The 12,418-nt window shown below is 35.1% G+C and overlaps 1 protein-coding gene across 4 annotated transcripts in view; it reads right to left on the bottom strand.

The window, feature by feature from the left end:
- The window catches only part of LOC110379034 (guanine nucleotide-binding protein G(I)/G(S)/G(T) subunit beta-1), a 30,545-nt gene extending 18,874 nt beyond the window's left edge, over positions 1–11,671 (bottom strand). For 2 of the 4 annotated variants that reach the window (XR_002429696.3, XM_021338533.3), the window contains exon 1: positions 11,434–11,666. The gene's annotated coding sequence lies outside the window, so the exon portion shown is untranslated. Of the gene's footprint in view, positions 1–11,103; positions 11,280–11,403 lie in introns of those variants that run through there. The other 2 variants (XM_021338534.3, XM_021338535.3) reach the window with 2 other exon arrangements.
- Positions 11,672–12,418: the final 747 nt, after the last annotated feature.

Below are 12,418 nucleotides of genomic sequence, written 5' to 3' on the forward strand. Positions count from 1 at the left end.
ATTCCTAAAAGTGGTATTTATGATGCAGTACCTGTTTCCTTAAGTATATGTTGTAGTATGTTTCAGTTGAATTAAAATTGAAAATAATACCGTTATTTCTTGTTTTAATTAGTGTAAGTACGCTACACAATCACTTATCGTTTTGTCTGTAAAAACAAATCGATAAAAAAACAACATGCCCTGATTAGCGTCATTTCCAATAAACAAAGATGGCGACAGCTTTAATCGCTTAATCATATCCATTAGACGGCTAAACAATTAACTTTAATAACCTTGTTCACAACTATCATAATTACTTAGTAATTTCATACATCATTGATTTTAGAAGTGTAGGAGATCTCACGGTACCTCCTTTCTTCTAGAATCTAGATAATGAGAAAAATAATCCCTCAAAGGGACCATTGAGGATAGCTTTTCCATAAAAAAGAAACAAAATGATATCCTAGAAAACACTGCAAGTTCTTGACATCATTTGATGTCCTCACAAATCACTCCTTCCCGTCAAAATTGGCAAATGCATGACACCTATCATCGCCTAGGCACCAATTAGTTATACATGAGAAGTGCATCCTATTGCATACAAGTTTATCCAGCCCAGTGGACCGTGCCAGTTGCACGAACAGTTTCCAGTTATTCCAGCTGTTATTTAAGCAATCAACACCACGTTTGCCGGAAATATTACTGAAATGGAAGGTGCATGCAACTGTTAAGTATAATTGTCAGGTGAATGACTGGTGAGGGTTAAAGACAGTTTCGACGTAATTTCTAAAACCTTAGAGAGATTTCTTGGTTTCTGTGCAAATTCTTCAACTAGGTACGGCTTAAGAAAAAGAAGGAACCTCTTTGAATAATGACTGAATATTGCAGTCTCTTGGCATTAGCCTACTACCTTCCAGCCGTATTTTGACAATTTGATGTGGAAGCATGGAGTTTAGAATTGATTTGTTTTAGACTTTTTTAACACAAGTGGAAGTGTGACCGCAATATATGTTTTGTCGTGAAGATAAAAGAAACGAATGCTTTTTTGCCAGATCCATGGCAGTCCTAAGAGCATTGTAATGTGTATCATCAAGCCTATGCAATGTATAATTACTACTCTTTGATTTAAAGCAGATACAACTGTCTGCTTGACAATGGCAGTGTTTGTCAGTGCGTGAAGGCGCTTTCTAAATATTTCCATAGGAATATGGCGATCAAAGGAAAAGAACTAGTTACTTGTTTTGCGTATTGGCAATATTGTCATCGCTATGCTAATTATTTGGACAAACTGCACATGATGAGACATCGCTATTTGTAGGCTGTTTCAGCTAATATTTTATAAGACGATATCTTCAATCTTGAACAATCAATAACAGATGCAAGATAATCAAATCAAATTCGTCCAAACAACAAAATTATTCATTGACAGCTACACCAAACTTTAAATAATGCAATGTTACTGTCAATATACAGTTTGAAACAATGTAACTTGATTCCAAACATTCTCAGGGGAGATCCCAGTACAATATCAACTTTGGAACACATCGCATGAGACTAACCATCTTGCAACAAAAAGAGAAGGGCAAAACATACATCATCATTAAATATAACGAGAGGAAACCCGGAACATAGTAGAGCAATTAGCACAATAGGATTAGGAAAGACTGGCTGACCCGCATGAGAAGATATCAGGCGCTTGCCACCCAACGTCCAGCTTCTAAACGCTATTGGCAGATATTGCGTGGGTCTCGGTGATTGATAGCAGACTTGTATTAGGCGTTTCAATGTCTCCGTTAATCTGAAGCTTACAGAAAATAAACTTCAAAGCTTGGCTGAACAAGGTAATTTCTACTTCAGGAGTTCACAATATTGTATCTTACTAATTAATTACGTGTTTGGGCTATCTAACTAATTAATTATTGCGCCTAATCAATAGATTCGTATTGATTAGACCTCGTACAAAATATAACACTAGGTAGTATCTTAGGTACAACATATCAATTCCAAGAATACTTCGTACGGAGTTGGATCAAAACCGTTCAGACAAGGAGCTTATAGCTATCATGCACCATAATGGCCTGTCACCCTTAACTGACACTTAAAACTTCGTGAGACAAGCATCGCGTGAGACCTGGCATTATTGCTGTCTCCAGAAATTGGACGAAACTGACAAGCACCTTTTAAAATATCCGAAGTTTCCAAACACGATAAGTTGAACGGTAAACTTACAGCAATTATTCAAGTTCAATCAAGACATTATCATACTTTTTAGGGTTCCGTAGCCAAAATGGCAAAAACGGAACCCTTATAGTTTCGTCATGTCCGTCTGTCCGTCTGTCCGTCTGTCCGTCTGTCCGTCTGTCCGTCTGTCACAGCCGATTTACTCGGAAACTATAAGTACTACAGTGATGAAATTTGATGGGAATATGTGTTGTATGAACCGCTACAAAAATATGACACTAAATAGTAAAAAAAAGAATTGGGGGTGGGGCCCCCCATACATGTAACTGAGGGATGAATTTTTTTTTTTCGATGTACATACCCGTGTGGGGTATCAATGGAAAGGTCTTTTAAAATGATATAAAGTTTTCTAAAAAACATTTTTCTTAAAGTGAACGGTTTTTGAGATATCAGCTCTCAAAGTCGTAAAAAGTATGTCCCCCCCCTCTATTTTTATAACTACGGGGTATAAAATTCTAAAAAAAATAGAGGTGATGCATGCTAATTAACTCTTTCAACGATTTTTGGTTTGATCAAAGTATCTCTTATAGTTTTTGAGATAGGTTGATTTAACTGTAATTTACGGAACCCTTCGTGCACGAGTCCGACTCGCACTTGGCCGGTTTTTTTTGTTTCGAGTTTTTGGCAAGAATCCAATTTTTTTTTGCCGTCCTCGTAAACAAACTTAGGATCTCAAAATCTCAATTCCAAATGTAATTGTTTATACAAACAAATATCAATGTCGTAGTTTCGTATTTCTTTGAATAATCGAGTCATGTATTTTGTAGTTATTGTATCGGATTCATTTGGCGTTTCCTCCGTATCAAATGTCGATTGCTACTGCAGTTGCGTGGCGTAAAATTACTATCGATCCAGTACAAAGGTGGCTGATGTACGTGGAACACAGTATTTGTATTGAGGCCGTAAGGATCTTGGGCTTATAATTCAACGAAACCATGGATGAAGAACTCAATTTTGTGAATGAGAACTCGAGATTAAACCGAATTGTATATCTTATTCCAAGTTGCAATTTTGTGCAACACGAGAAAACAAAGGCATTTTTGGACACGCTATAGCAAAACATAATGGTTCGTTTTGAAATACTCGTCGATAATGTCACTGATCAGATAAGATATACAATAGGTCATTCAAATCAATCAAAGGACTAGTTGACAGTAAGGAATTTATTCGTTTATCAGACAAGTTAAAGAAGGGAAGTCCTAACGTAATGGATGAAGTTCAAAATCGATCCGAGTATCGAGACGCGAATGTCGTCAATATAGAAATTAAAATGCCGTTCATTTAAAATATCGTTGTCAAAAATTAACTGTTGTTCTACCAAAAGTTATTGTTATTGACATGTTTATAAAACCGTGGGCTATTAGCCTGTTGGGCCTGTCAAGCGTTCAATAGGGCACCGGCATATCGACCGGATCCCGCCAATTAGGTTAACGGGGGATTTGCCTACATACAACTTCTGTTCGGTTTTTGTTTGAATCAAAACATTGTGATAATTCGTTGGTGCGTGGGTTTGAGCAATCCATGTTTTTAAGTTTATTAGGAAGATGAAAACAATGGCTATTCTTCCTTTTTTAATGTCAACATATGAATCATGAGACACGCGGAAGAATAAGACTGCGATTGAAATTCAAATACGTATTTAATTGAATAAAGGAAGTGCTAGCTAGACTACTTCAAGTGTTTTGTTATGCCATTCAGGTGTTTGTTAAATATTTTAGATAACGGACATACTCTTATTAGATCAAAGCATTCTGAAAGTAAACTATTCCTAAAGCTACTGGTGCAAAGATCCTGTTAAAACTCGACACAAAAGCCCATACTGGGTTGGAACGCAGGAAGAAAGCCAGTTATAATGGCTAGCCTTATTGGAAGGATCCGGTCGATGGCAGTGCCCTGTCCAACGTCACACGACAGGTGTGCTAACGACCTACTAGTTGATCCACTACGCATAGCAAGCGAAGCCGGTGCACGAGTTATTATGAAACTCCAGTTAGCTCATCAGTCACGTTTTCACATGGGAACTTCACTAATTTTCTGCCATTCTCGAACTTTGAATTTTTACATTTGGCTTAAAGGTGTGTCTGTGTTTTTTTTAGGGCGACGCTGATCGACCGTTTCTGAACAATTAGGTTAACGAAGGATTTGCTCGAAAACAGACATCAGATTTTTTTGTCGGAAAAAATCATTTCGAAATTGTTTTTTCAAGGAAAATATAGTATGTTGTGAATTAAGTACCTTCATGCCTATAAGCAATGTCAGTCACCATTCCATCGTAAATAGATTTAAGGCTTTACAACTATGGTCTTATTTTCCAAGTGTAGTCGTGTCTAACATCCGTGACAAATTCTTTACACCTTTTGTTGGAAGATCGGGCAAATTCCACTGACAACTAAATAGTTGTTAAGGTCAGAAATCGTATTGGAGACAGGTTATTTTTTCCAATGTTTACGTAAATGGAGGAAAAGATCAGATTTCACAATCTTGATTAAATTAAGCTAGTCATCAGCGATAGCTGTAGGCATGAGATGTGCTACTTCTGAAATGAAATTAGAACAGGATCCTTTTTAATTGGAAAGAAATTGTACCACTTATTTATGTAGCTTTCCAACCGGGACCCGTCGACGGAAGGCTTATGGTATAGTATCAATTTTGGCGCCATTGCAGGAAGAACCCGTCTTCCCACCGTTTTAACTAAAGAATTATTAACATCTAATTCCACTTGCCCCATAGGGGGAACAATAGGACTATTCAAAAGCGCCATACAAACCCATACAATACGATAATGCACCTGCTTTGAATCATTGTTACGCGATCTCAGAGTATTGTTAAATATCGCGAGGAATTCGAAGACTATAGATCTTTCTAGGTGTTTTAGAAGTCGAGAGATCCCTGTGACTGATCAGAGGTGAGGAAGCAAGGGATATTACTCAAACCGAAGGTAAAAATAGTAGTAGTTTAAAAGTATGATGAGGTTGAAAACCACTTCGATTGATCACATTGCCACGGATAAAAAATGCGGAGTTCGAGATTAAGACATCTTCAAAGAATGTTCGCTATTTCAGCAGCTTACAGCACATGTATATTAGTCACCCACAACAGTGAGTGTCATAAATTACAGGGTGTTAGGTGCAACAACAAAATAGTGTTACACAACTGAAATAAGCTGACTGAAGATTGTAAGATTACGTAATATTTAAAGTTCTATCAACAAATAAACATGATCTAGCACAAATGCTCTACATAATAAGTTATAAAAATAGTTGTTTCATGCTGGAGTATTGAGGGGTAAAGACGAAGGGTTCGTTTGCAGTTATGTACAAGACATACCTATATCCTCATTATGTCGTCACAGATTGAGAATATTTCTTTTCAAAAGAATGAGGATACCTAAGGGAAAACGATGTTACCAGATGTACCTATAAAATGTATGAGGAAAACAATGAATCTTCTGAATTCAAAAATCTAGCTTTCTAATGGTTTCTTTTCCGACATCAACCAAAACTACACGGTTCCAGTATCCCTAGATTTTACACAGCTGCCTCTATTTTATTTATACATTGACTACGTGTATCCCCATATTGGAATTTGAATTTCAACAGAACTGTGTTTGCCCGTCAGTCGGACAATTTTCTGTACCTTTTCACACGTCGAAGATACGAAAACAAGGTCGTCACACATACAGTTCTGATTTCCATTTAGAACAACATTAGTCTTATTTGACGTTGCGTTGTACTAGGACTAGGAAGCGGAGAAATTCTGTAGTCTGTTAAAGACTCCGCTTAGCAACCCTTTGGACACTGTTTGAACTCTGGATCTAATAGTCTTATTAGTTACTGTCTGATCCTCGTAAACTTACATTCTGGGGAAACTACCTATTTAAATACCATTCATATTATTCAGCAGATTCACCGTAATGACGTAAACGACAGACTTGCCATGTTAGTGCAATAAGGATAAGAGTGCAATTTATAAAAGTCGCAACCTCTGGTTAACAACTGTCGGGATCGATACACAGGTTGAAAAGTTTCAGAAAGTCGACAGGGTTTTCAGTGAGGAAATTGTCGCTTGTTAGTGCTGCAGACAGGCTGGAAATATTCCCGGGAAATTGCGTTGCAACGTGGCGAGCGAGCACGTACGTACCGGGAACTTCGTAGCTTTCAATGTAGGGTACAATTTGCCAAGGGCTTTTGGACGTAAAAGGTATTTACTCCTGACTGTGATAAACTGTACTGAAATGTAGGTAATGTGACTTGAGGTTTTTGCAATTGTGTTCCCCAAAGAAAAAATAAATAAATAATATTACTTCTTGTTTCTATTTAAAGTTATTAATATACTTTTCATATCAGAAAGGAAACCATGCAGATAATTTTCATGGCTATTAGTACTTACTGTCATCATCATTGTATGTTATTTTCTCATGGTTAGATGACAATGCACTTTGTGATTGCATTTTATACAGTTTGAATGGAAATGTTTAAAGTTACTATATCAATTTGGCATGGCCACTACTAGCACAAAAAAATAACTAAATAGACTTGGTCATTGTAGCTTGTTATTATAATGTTATCTAGTCAGTCTAGTTTACAAAGGTCACACGTATAATAGTGTATTTTACAATATATTCTACAAAACTGTCTGTACAGCAGCTTATTTTCTTTGACTTGATAACAAGGCCAATTAGGTAATTATTATTTCGTTCTGAAAGCTTCCATTCATTGTGCCAACTTAATTCATTAATTAAAAGTTTATTTATCTGTTATTAAAAATCATATGCAGGTTTGCTTATTACTAAAAGTTGGTTTAAAAAGAGTGTTGAAAAAATCATGTTTGCTTAAAAAGAAAGTGTGAAATTCTTAAGGAAAAGTAAATAAAAAAAAATTGAAGTAGATATTATCAGTAAATGAAAGATATATTTTATCTTTCTATTAAGACTGCGAATTTGATATGATGATGATGGCTGGCTTCTGAATTTGTAGATACTAGTAACGCGCCAGATTACACAAAGTGTGAACTTTTGAACTAGAAAATGTGATAGCAAAATGACATCATCTAACTTTTATTTGACCCTTTCACATAAGAGTGATCCAACAAGATACATATCAACTTATGACAATGTCTGCATAAATTAAAGAAAACCTGCAAAATGTACAGAAGAAATTCACATAGATAACATATTAATATGTGTTAAGATACAAACCTCCATAATTAAGGTAAATAATGGCCGACCTTCAGTAATAAAAAGCATGAACTTAACATAACAATCTATAAGCCACAACATACATATAAAACACTGAATAATAGTGACACATTGAAACTTACCTGGAATCAAGTACATTGACCTCCAATATGTTTTTTACCTATTTTCATAGAAGTAAGTTTTATTTCACTATGTATGTATACTAGACATTTGTAGGAACATCATAATCATATTTTAATAGCTGGCTTCCACCAGCAGTTTCTTATCCCCATGGTAAGATCTAAAGGTATGTACCTATCACCATCAAGTTACATCAAAATCTGCTAAGAACTTGTTTGTAATATGTGCCCTTACTTATAGTATGAGTTTGTTATTTGAGAAATTAAAAAGCTAAGTCTGTTTTTTCTTAATAGTTGATTACTAGTTTTCAAACTTGATCTTTTAGCCTTCAATTATGATGACCTTAATTGTTTATCATTTTGTTTTTATTTTGGCTAGCTCAGTTACAACTTTCACTAAGCATTAAATGTTTATACTGTGATATACTTTCTATTTATTAACTTGGTTACATTGGTAAATATATTTGTAAAGTATGTACATTAAAATGTTATTTTTTTGATGCTAGATCAGTGTACTTAGGCATTTAAGGCATCTTAACACTAACTGTTCTCATATCTCATCCAAAAACTAGGTATAAGAGTAAAAATATTTGAAAAATAGCAATAAGTCTAAGAATAAGTACTCAAAGAAAGAATGATTGCACTTGTGATATGCATCTACAGTTGCAGTGATAAATGTACTAAAATAAGGCTTATGTTTAACTGATCACCAGAAATAGTAACAAATAGCAGACAAAAATAGTAAATGATCACCAAAATGAAACTCGCATTTTAATGTAAAATGATAACCAAAGTTTAACACTTTGCTATCCTATTTAAGTGAAATTACTCCAAAATAAATCATGCGCAAGCCAAAAATAGTAAATGATCACCAAAATTAAACCACCATTTTAAAGTAAAATGATAACCAAAGTTTTTACATTCTGCTATCCTATTTAAGCAAAATGAGTCCAAATAAATCATTGTTATCCCAAAAGTAGTAAATGATCACCAAAAGTAGTGAATGATCATCAAAATTATACCAGCGTTTTAATATAAAATAATAATCAAAGTTTTTACATCTTGCTTAAGTAAACTGACTCCAAAAAAATAAGTTCGGCCTGATACAATAAATGTAATAACATTATGGGGACCCTTTTCCTGCACTAGCGTGGAAAATTGTCTATTGCATGCCTCTAAACAGTGCGATAAGAGTGTGTTTTCGAGGGAGTGTATTGAGAAACACATTCTTCTTCTTCTTTCTCCTGCCCTGTTCCCAATTTTACTTGGGGTCGGCGCAATATGTCATTTTCTTCCATTTTCCCCTGTCACTCGTCATACTGACACTCACGCATGCATTGCAAGCCGGACACATAACTTAATATGGCATCATAATACTTTATTTGATAATAAGCCTACATTTTATGGCAATCACAGTAACTTATTTAGGCAAAAATAATACATTAATTTGGTCGTCAAGAGTTGGTGATCATTTACTAAATTTGGTGGTCGAATACAATTTAAAGTGAAGTCGTGACTAAAATAGCTGGTACTATTACATTTTTAGACTTTATTTTTCTGGTGTTCAGTAGATTTTTCTGGTTGCAAAACTAAGGGTATCAAAGCATTTTATGGTGGTCATTATATTTGTTCCCCTAAAATAACTTTAATCCGAGGTACAGTACAGATTTCTATGTTGATAGGGAATTTATAATCAGTCAATTGTTTTACATGATTCAAACATGTAAAACAATTGACTGCATTGATGCATGTTTACAACAATAGTATGAATATTTCCTTGTCAGAGTTATTTTCTTTGCTTTTTCTATTTCCTTGGTTCTAAAAATAAGTTAAGTTGGGAAGCTACACTATTACCAGGTGAGATAGGCTATACAAATTTTATTTGGATAGGAGAAGTCCCCCCACCACGCAGGTGAAACCGCAATAAACAACAAATTTACATAAGGCTGTAGGCTGAAAAACAGCACTCTTTGAATGTCAAAAATACAAAACACAGCTCCCAAAAACTGAAAACCCTTCACCACTTTCTATGTTTTAGCTGGTAAGAAAAAGTGGTGGAATACACTCCCCAGCAACACTGAAGGTAAGGAACTGTTCGCCTCATGGTATTACCCAAAAGTAAACTGACAGAATGACTAAGATCATTGGAAACCACTGTAACGTAATGTAAAGGAAAATATTAACTTCGAACAATAATTACAGTCAGTAACAAGTGAAACCATGATTCAGTTCAGGTGTTCATATAATAAATATATTCATGTATACTTTATACAAGTCAGATTAAAATATTATGAAACTTGAGTATTGTTTTGGTAAAAAATTATCAATGTATAATTTGTCATGATTTTAATGCAACTGTTGGATTTCATATGGATTTTTAAGAGACAAACGGATATGTGATAATGATTATTCTCATATTATGATTGAATAAGCACTGGATTTGTAAATTAACACTCACAGTCACATTACAGGACTTGACTTAACCTATGAAGGTAAAACAAGATTTGCTGTTTTCCAAGAAAAGTATGTACAAATAGAACAAAATCCAAGTCATTTAACTCAAATTGGGTTGAAACTCAACACTTTAAAACATCAGAATTAAAAAAATATCATCTACATTACCACCCCTTGCATTTTATTCAAAAGAGGTAACTCAAGTAAGTCCCCCAGTAAAATAATTACATTTAACGAGTTAGCAATATCTCTATGTAGCTAGAAATACACATAAATGAAATACTTTGAAAGTAAAATATTAAAGGAGTTGGCCACATGCTACTAATAACAACTAGAGGTGTGAACTTCAGTAAAAATACAAGTGCAGCACATTTGAGAGTCCCAAATCTCAATACCGCATTCAATGTTGTTGATTGACAATTCAATTGTCCAAAGTACCTCCATATATGTACCTAATATTCTTAGTTTTCCTTGTAATAGTGCTTATTGGTAGGAAGTTAATGGTTACATTTAATTTTAATGTCTCATAAATGAATAAGGATTAGTTTTGTCAGCCATGGATCATCAAAATCACAGACAACATGGCCACTCCATAGACACAGGTTTCCTGTTTTTACTTCTAATTAGTTGACAGTACAATATGAGCACAGGTCACTAGACTCATAGGGTGTGGTGCCATTGATTATTCACACCAAAGTTCACTTAGTTTATTAATTAATTACATGACATACTCCATTGAGATGTATGGATTTTCACACGAAATACGTGTGTGTCCTGGTATTCATCAGGTATTTTGCAATACCGGTATATAATGTGCATCGAAAATATGCAAAATAATATGAAAAGGAAACTGGATATTCGAATCACACACGAACACGGGACACGATTGATTATCCATAATCATCATTCAAATTAATATCGGTAAAAAACTGCTGATGTATCAATTATTTATAGTAAAAACCAAAAATACATTTATAATACACATGGATTGTGCATGAATTACATAAATAACAACATATTGGCGGTCAGTTACAGTAAAAGGCAGATAAAGCAAGGAATCGATGTCGTTTCGTCTAGCAACAGGGCTGTGGCTACATGGCCTCTCATACATACCTATATCTATGTACACACCCCCCACTTTACTCAATAAATGTTCAATATCCTTTCATCCGGTGGTCCTAATCGGAGTCCTAGCGCTCCGCAGGCGGCGTACGTGACACTATCAACCCAATAACACTCACATCTAGGCACTAATGCGCGTTTCACGAAACGTTTTAACACCGGCGAAGCTACGCGCATACACCCAAAACGAATAACGACTTCGGTCGACGATTAATTGCTATCATACACACGAAATAACGGTAATACTATTGCGCATTGAAAACACAGAACATAAGCAACGGAAAAACGTACGATTAGGCAAAAATGATATCAGGATTTTACCCTTCTGTCAGCAATGTCCCTTCGATCGTCGCTCCAGCGGTTTTCGGGCGCGTCCTATACCAACATTAAGACTGGATTCTCACTTTTTGGCACATTTTGTATCTTGCACAGCACCACACTGAATATAGAATTATACACAAGTTTTTATCACGGTACAATCCACCATTAGCCTTTCATACACCCTCGATCCCTCGATTCTCGAGTTCAGTCCTTTTCACGGCCATTTGCAAATTGCGTCAAAGTTCCTGGAACGTGATTGGTGTTCACTGCGCTAGTGTAGTTTGATCCAATAGCGCCATCTGCTGATAAAAATATCCACTAAAAACCGTGCCATTGAAAAATAAACCTTCTGCTTACTGCAAAGGAGCTACTAATTTCTGAAGTTATCGGACTTGCTACCTTTGGATTGGCATGAAATAGGGTGCGGTGCGGATAGTATGAGAACCCCGTGACGTCAAACTGGGCGTGAAAACCAGAAGGCGGGATTTATAAAATTGCAGAGTGATTAATTTGTTTTCTTCAAAAAAGTTTTACAGCAGCATAAATAATATTAACAACTGCTTTTGATTCATAGCTGCTTAAATTATATTATAACATAAACTTACTAAGTGTTCGCGCGACACACCGTGATAAGCAGTAATAATGAGTTTTGGACGATAATGAATCGAATTTTCTTCGATCGCCGCCTACGTTCCTAAATAAGCAGAAAGTATTGGACTAGTTTTTGTTAATTTTATATTCTAATAAGAACAGTGATAGTGATACCTATCTAAACATACATACTTGTTTCCATTTGATTATAGAAAATTACCCGTGCTATCAAAGATAATTTCATAGTCAGTTACAGTATAATTAGTAAGATATAATTTTATTACTAAATGAATTTGTAAAACGTTGTTTTATTACTTTTTTTTAATCTTTTTTAATCTTGAGGCTGATAATACAATAAAGGTTGAAATGGGTGTATAAATTGCTTTGTGATAAA

This window comes from Helicoverpa armigera, chromosome 26 (genome assembly GCF_030705265.1).
Source record: "Helicoverpa armigera isolate CAAS_96S chromosome 26, ASM3070526v1, whole genome shotgun sequence".
Lineage (NCBI taxonomy): Eukaryota > Metazoa > Arthropoda > Insecta > Lepidoptera > Noctuidae > Helicoverpa > Helicoverpa armigera.